This window comes from Pelodiscus sinensis, chromosome 18 (genome assembly GCF_052426305.1).
Source record: "Pelodiscus sinensis isolate ZL-2025 chromosome 18, ASM5242630v1, whole genome shotgun sequence".
In the NCBI taxonomy this organism is placed as follows: domain Eukaryota; kingdom Metazoa; phylum Chordata; order Testudines; family Trionychidae; genus Pelodiscus; species Pelodiscus sinensis.
In genome coordinates this window covers 6,559,684-6,567,497 of record NC_143069.1, presented here as the reverse complement: position 1 = coordinate 6,567,497, position 7,814 = coordinate 6,559,684, and positions in this window count along the sequence as shown.

Sequence of the window (7,814 nt, the reverse complement as noted above, 5' to 3'; positions counted from 1 at the left end):
ATTGCTTCTTGTTCTATCCTCAGAGGCCAAGATGAACAAGTTTTCTCCCTCCTCCTTATGACACCCTTTTAGATACCTGAAAACAGCTATCATGTTCCCCCTCAGTCTTCTCTTTTCTAAACTAAACAAACCCAATTCTTTCAGCTTTCCTTCATAGGTCATGTTCTCTAGACCTTTAATCATTCTTGTTGCTCTTCTCTGGACCCTCTCCAGTTTCTCCACATCTTTCTTGAAATGTGGTGCCCAGAACTGGACACAATACTCCAACTGAGGCCTAACCAGCGCAGAGTAGAGTGGAAGAATGACTTCTCATGTCTTGCCGACAACAAGCAGTATAAGAACCTCTATAGAGTAGTGAAGGAAAAAAGAGCCTCTTCCCAGGATTATCCCTGTCCCTGTCCCTACAGATAGAATCATAGAATCATGCGGAGTATAATTTGATGTATTTCTACAACAGGGAATATAAATAACAAACCCACACCACTAGGTGGAGGCAGATATTTTGAGGAGTTTGTGAGAAAACTTTCAAAAAAGAGAAGTAATATTGGAATTCTGCTTTAAGTCATTTGGCTCACATCTCAGCAGAGTGATCTGTACAATGCTGGATCTTTAATTTTTTTCCATGAAAGAACCTGGTTAAAATCTTTTAAATAAATCATGTTATTTCCACTCTCCTATTTGTCTGTGCTCTAATAGGGATAGAAAAAATATAATTATTGGCTAATAATGGCTTATATTTGAATCAGAGAGTTAGTAAAATTATTTAAAAAGGAAAATCTCTCTAGAAATGCATATTGTTGTTGCATCAAATTCTGCCGTCCTTGCTCAGATCGTCCCAGGTATTGAGATTCCTGGCTCCCATTGGTTTCAATGGAAATTAGTCTAAATACCTTTGAAGATCTGGGCCTCATACCCTACTCTGACAAACCTTAGGTTGAATTAGAGTCAGTCAAACGCTGAGCGGGATTAAGGTGTGCATCTTACTGCACATTGTACAAAAGCTTCTTGCTATCAGTCTATTTTTTGCAGTACAGCTGCTCCCCGAGTTGCAAATGGTCGAGTTACGACCGTTCGCACTTACGACCAAAGCTCCCATGGAGCAGTCGTAAAGGCGGTCCCCGTGTTACGAATGTGACCCGCGCTTACAAACAGCGTGGTCACGTGTAACTCAATGGGGTCCAAGTTACAAACTGATCGAGTTACAGCCAAGTGTTTGGTCTGTAACTCGGAGAGAGGCTGTAATGTTTTTTCTGTATTCACCAGTTTTGTTTTCTTGCCTCCTTGGACATGTTGGACTTTGTACATAATGGTGAATAAATGGTATATTTATCATCCTCTCTGACTGTAATGTGTTTTGAGTGATGGCAAATTGTCAAGCCATATTCAGTACAGGCTGATCAATTGATACCTATTAGTGAGATAAGCATGTGAATTGTAAGCCCAGGACTTGCTAAGGGCAGGATCCCACTACTACTTGCTGCAGGACAGTGTGCGTTGCTGCAGAACTCTTAGTTGTGTATGTGCACATGACTTGTTTTTGTAAAAATCTGGCCCTGGGGCAAGTAAACTAACATTCAACCAACGATTCAGCTTTTTATCTTGTAAAATACAACCAACTGATAAGTAAAATACAACCAAGTAATAAGTAAAGTTTCCTTTTGAGGATATACTATTGCACCAAGATCGGAATGAAGGTTATATGCTAACTTATGAGTTCCCTGACGTCTGCACGGTGTTTGTGATGACTTTGCTACACACATTGGTGTCCTTAATCTGTTCTGTGGTCCTGGGGTTATTTGTCACATGCACAAACATTATTCCTATTGCTGATCCACCCATAGTGGACTGATATTGGATGCCTTGCTCTCATGTGAACAGATACAACGAACAAGCATTGTTACAGTTACCTGTACATGATGCTGTGTTTTTGAAAGGCCTGAACTTATGGAGCAGGCGTAGACAGTGAGGGATGCATAAAACTAGCAGAGACAGGAAGTCTCTCTGTGATGACCATGCCCTTAGCTTCTTGTGGAAGTGACCTCCTGTGCATGTATTAAATATGGAGTACTCTTGAACTGTACTGCTGTACACTTTCTATCTAGCGCAGTTGTATAAGACCCCAGTTTGCACAATGGTATGGAACTGGGGCTTAGCCACAACAGACCCTGAATCAGGGAGAAAGTTTCCTAAATATGTAGTATTATTACACTAGTTTCATGTTGGTACCTGGTCAAAGTAGGCTTATCTTCTTGCTTAATTATCTTCTCTGTTGCGCTGTGAATAAATATTACTTAATGACAGTTAAGGACCATCTTATTCTGAGTTTGTACAGGTCCTAAGGCAATAAGATTCTGGCCTATGACTGGGACTATGAGGCAGTACCGCAATACAAATAATCACATGCTGATCTACAGAACTATTTTTCTGCCTTGGACATCCCCACTAGCTTGAGAGATCCAGATGTATCAGTTAGTGAAAATGGAAGCATGTGAACTTGACAGCTTCAGTTTCAGTCCCCTTGTTTCCTGCACTGAGTGTTTTTTCTGCTTTTTACACTAAATGGTAAGCATGTCCACATAATAGTGTGATGAAGATGGATGGATGGGAGGTTTTGACTTCCTTAGTCATGGCATACTGTTGCAGGAAGGAGGTTTGCTGGGAAGAGATGGGGTCGATCTGACCACAAAAGGGAAGGACATCTTAATGCAGTGACTCACCAATCTTATTAGAAGGGCTTTAAACTAAGTTGAGTAGGGGCAGGTGACAAAAGGCAACTAGGTTCAAAAGGTATCTTTAATAGAGGACTAGTTCTTTGGGGAGAATCAGATATGGAAAATTAGAGTAGAATTACAGGAGCAACAAGAGGGAAATCCCTGGGGGGAATTTGATCAATCCCTTAGATCAGTGTTTCTCAAAGTGATCCGTGAAACCACTTTGAGAAAGTTGCTAACTGGCCGCGCCGGTGTGTTTATTTATGTTGGAAATAAGCCAGGACACTCTGGATGCAGGTGAAAACAAGCAGAGGATTTATTATACATCAGCTGATGGAGTGACACGCAGGGGTTACCCTGGTGAACACTGGTTAATTAACACAATACAATAGATTATATAGTCAGCAGGAGGACGGAGGAAAAATGATTTGATAGGTCTAGCAGCAAGACGAAATGAGCACATAAGCCAATAGAACTACTCAAGATTACATAATATCTCCGCCCATTGCAAAGTAACAGCTCGTTAATTAATATACAGGTGGTTATTGTTCAAATGCCAAAACATGTCAGCAAAACAGTAATAACATTTTAGTCTCCATAGATGATGATGTTGCTATAGGAGGCGGGTATGGCCTTGATGTGGTGCAGCACTTGGTTCTCAGGCTTATTATCTAGGAGTGAAGCAAGACAGTTTAAGCAAATTTTATGAATGTTATCTCAAGCAAAATGTGTTACGTTACCAACTGAGACCCAGTTCGAGTGTTTTAGAACGTGGTTGCTATGGTGCCCAGGGTCTTTTACTGTCTGCAGTTCTTATCCTGACTGTGGTGTTCCCAGGCCTTAATCCTAGAATGGAGTTATGCTGTTTAGAGGCCTACTAGCACATTTAGGGCTGCCTCATTTACCAGCACTGAGGCCACGGAGCCTTGCAGGTCCCTTTGGCTCTGGTTAGTCAGTCATAGCAAAAGGAGCTGTGGCTGCTGCTTCCCATGGCTCCCTTTGGCTGCAAACAGCAAATCGGATCCAATGGGAGCCACGAGGCTTTGTGGCTGCGGCACCAGTAAATAAACACACCAGTGTAGCCAGTTAGCAGTTTTCTCAAAGTGGTTTCATGGACCATTTTGAGTGTCACTGCTTTAGACGTCTACTCACAAATTCAAGGAATAACAGGAATAAGCAGTCAGAATTGGGAGTACTAATAGACAAGTCATAACTGAGCTTAAGTGGCATCTCAGATACTTGATGGGATAAATCTCATAACTGCAGTATTGGCATAGAGGGGTACATCTTGTTCAGGAAGAGCATGTAGGAATAAAAGGGAGGTGGTGTTGTATTGTACACTTGTTCTGAGTTCCAGAAAGAGGCAAGAGGCAGACCAGCTGAAAGTCTCTGGGTAAAGACGAAGTGGGGAAAACACATCCAAACCAGGAGGAGGAGGAGGGAGATGAGGCATTTCTAGAACAAATAAAACAAATATCCAGACCCTTATAGTAATGAGGGACTTTACCTACCTAGACATCAGTGGGAAAAGTAATATGATAAAACACAAAATATCCACTAAGTTCTTGGAATGTCATGGGGACAATGCTTTGTTTCAGAAACTGAAGGAAGTAACCCAGGGCATAGGCATTTAAGAATTGATTCTGACCAACAGGGAGGAGATGGTTGTGAACCTGTAGGTAGAGGCCTATTTGGGAGAAAGTGATTATGAATAAGGCTGTGAATCATTCATGGAGGTCACAGAAATTATGAAACAAAAAACAGGACTGTGTAGCACTTTAAAGACTAACAAGATGGTTTATTAGGTGATGAGCTTCCGTGGGCCAGACCCACTTCCTCAGATCAAATAGTGGAAGAAAATTGACACAACCATATATACCAAAGGATACCATCAAAAAAATGAACACATATGAAAAGGACAAATCAAATTTCATGTGTTCATTTTTTTGATTGTATCCTTTGGTATATATGGTTGTGCCAATTTTCTTCCACTATTTGATCTGAGGAAGTGGGTCTGGCCCACGAAAGCTCATCACCTAATAAACCATCTTGTTAGTCTTTAAAGTTCTACATAGTCCTGTTTTTTGTTTCAGCTACACGAGACTAATACGGCTACATTTCTATCACAGAAATCATGGATTCTGTGACTTTCTGGGACCTTTGTGACTTCCACAGTAGTTGGCGTGGTACATCTCAGGGCATCCCTGGGGCCAGATGCTGTGCTGGAGCATTGGTTGGAGAGCAGTCAGGGTACCCTGGGCAGTTCACCCACCTGGAGTGGAAGTAGTAGTGGCACCCTAGCCTGCTCTCAGAGCGGTGGAGTCTGCTGGAGTGCTGCCTTTCCCCAGCACCTAAAATTTATTTAGGGCAATTTTTAGTAAAAGTCATAGACAGGTGACAGGTCATCTTAACCATAGTTCTCTCCAGCAAAGTGACAGAGTCCCTGTGTGCCTACCTGGTCATCAACAGTTTATGGAATTTGCTTTGGTCACAAGGATGTCACAATAGTGCTTGTGTAAGTTTAACTGGAAGTTCTGGTTGACAGACTGAGAGGCCATCTATCTCTCAGTACTGGAGCTAGTTGGAGAAAGGATTGAGAGAAGGTGTTGAGGAAAGACTAAACCATGAATACATTTGTGAGTGAACAGGAGGTAATTGATAGAGGTAAGGGTCACTATTGTATTTTTTATATCCAACCTGTAGCCACACATACACATTCAAGAGCATGGGTGCATAGAAACGTGTAATATTCTCCATTTCTATGACCAGATCATTAGCTGCTGTAAATCCAGTGAACCTCTACTGACTTCCCTTTTAATTGACTTGAGTTGAAGGACTGGCCTACAGCCTCTGAACCTGGAAACTTTCCTGACAACCTGTGTCACTATTGGATGTTATGGGGAAGGTCTTCTTTCCTTTCTCCAGTTGTTTTATGTTGTTAATATGGGTCCTTATTTTATGACTTCTGCATCCTTGGAGCCAAAATCCAGTGGTGCAAAGCATCAGAGATGGGAGAAATTAGAAGAGAAAACACAGAAGGACTTCTCTTCTAGCTGACTGTGTCTAGACTACAAAGTTCTATCACTTTTCTTTTGAAAGAGGCTTTTCTGACAGTTGGCCCGTCTACACTGGGCCAAATGTCAGAAAAAAAAGCCTCTTTCAGAACATCCCTTCTTCCTCGTAGAACGAGGTTTACTGAGATGCTGAAAAAACATGTCTGCTTTTCCAATATTTTTTTGGAAAAGCAGACGCATTCCTTGGACGTGGCAGAGCTTTTCTGGGATATCTCTGGTATCCTGGAAAAACTCTGCAGTCTAGATGTACCTGCTGTCTACTTAAGATATTAAGTGGATAGCTAGCATATTAAATGGAGGATAACAAAGCGTTTCTTAGCAACACTAGTGCTCTTAATCCTTCACCATTACTATTGCAACTGTATGGGCAATGTAAGTTACAGTTCTGATTCCATCTGCATCTGGGTGTTGGAATCGAAGGGTAAGGATGGGTAATCGCCTAATCTTGAGCAATCTTTCATGGGAAGGGTAAATTCTGATCAATTCCTCCTCCATGCCTTGGAATGCTGTTACAATGGAGACAGATAAATATGGCATTTCAGATTTCTTGTTAAATATTAAGTCTCCAGGAGAATTTCTGCTGAGACACACATGGGAGATAAAATCCTGATTTTATTAATACATCAACAATTTCACAGTTTCATCGAGTTTAAGGCTGGTAGGTCATTCGATCATGTACTTTAATCTTCTGTATGTCACAAACCATTACGTTTCACCTAGCAACCCTATGCTGAAACCAAAACTTGTCTTGGACTAAAAATTGTCACTCTTGAAGGGTATGTCAACACAGCAGTGTTAATTTGGAATAACTGATGTTATTGCAAAATAACATAGTCCGCATCTACACAGCAAGCCATTATTTCAACATAATGTCAAATAATGTCAAGCTGGAGGACTTCTTTCTCCGACTCCTATAACCCGCATTTTATGGGGAGTAAGGGAAGTAGGAGGAAGAGTGCTCTTTCCCCGACTTCCTGCTGTGTAGACAGCGCCAAAAGCCGAAATAAACTATTTCAACTTAAGCTGCACAATTGAGAGCTCAAGTTGTGTAGCTTATTTCTGCTTTAGCCCTGCTGTGTAGATGTGCCCAAGGCCTAGGAGACCAAGATGCTGTGTGCTGCAGACAGAGGATAGGAGAAACTGAAATGCTACCAATGCCTGAGGCCTTTGCAATGGTAGAGAAATGATTAGGTCAGAAATGCCCTGATGATCCTGGTGGTTGATCAGTGCCCCGTACTCCCGAAGAAGACAAATTCCCAACCTCCCAAACAATAATCCCTGCTAGTCTGACCCAGGGAAAATTCCTCCCCACCCTCAAATCTGGAGATCAATTGCATCCTGACCAATGTTCTCTCCAATTCTACGTGTAGAATACATTTGATGTGCATTGAGGCATGTACGGATGTGTACAACCATTAGAAACACATGTCTGCCACCCAAGTGCTCAGTTTACGGGTAACACTGATCCTGACTATGTGAGCAAGACTTACCAAGATTTAATCTCTGAGGCTTCACATAAAGGTATGGGGCAATCACCCTACCCATGGAAAACACCTAGCTAGATAATTTCATGGAGGTTAGGTCCATAAAAGGCTATTAGCCAGGGGATAAAATGGTGTCCTTGGCCTGTGTTTGTCAGAGGCTGGAGAGGGATGGCAGGAGATAAATCGCTTGATAATTGTCTTCTGTCCACCCTCTCTGGGGCACCTGGTGGTGGCCACTGTCGGCAGACAGGATACTGGGCTAGATGGACCTTTGGTCTGACCCAGTACGGCCGTTCTTATGTTCTTATGTTGTGCATTGGGGGAAAATCTTTTAGGGTCTCTAGAGGCAACTGGACAAATACCTATTCCATGTGTCTTCTCTGCAAGTATTTAAATTACCATAAAATAAAACTGAAGCCTTTTTTCAAAACAGAGTGCATAAAGTTTGACTTCTAAATTCATACAGTAGGGTCTTTAAAAAGTGGCTTGATTTTCAAGAGATACTGAACCCCTAGAAGTTCTTTGCACCATCCATAGGTAATTCT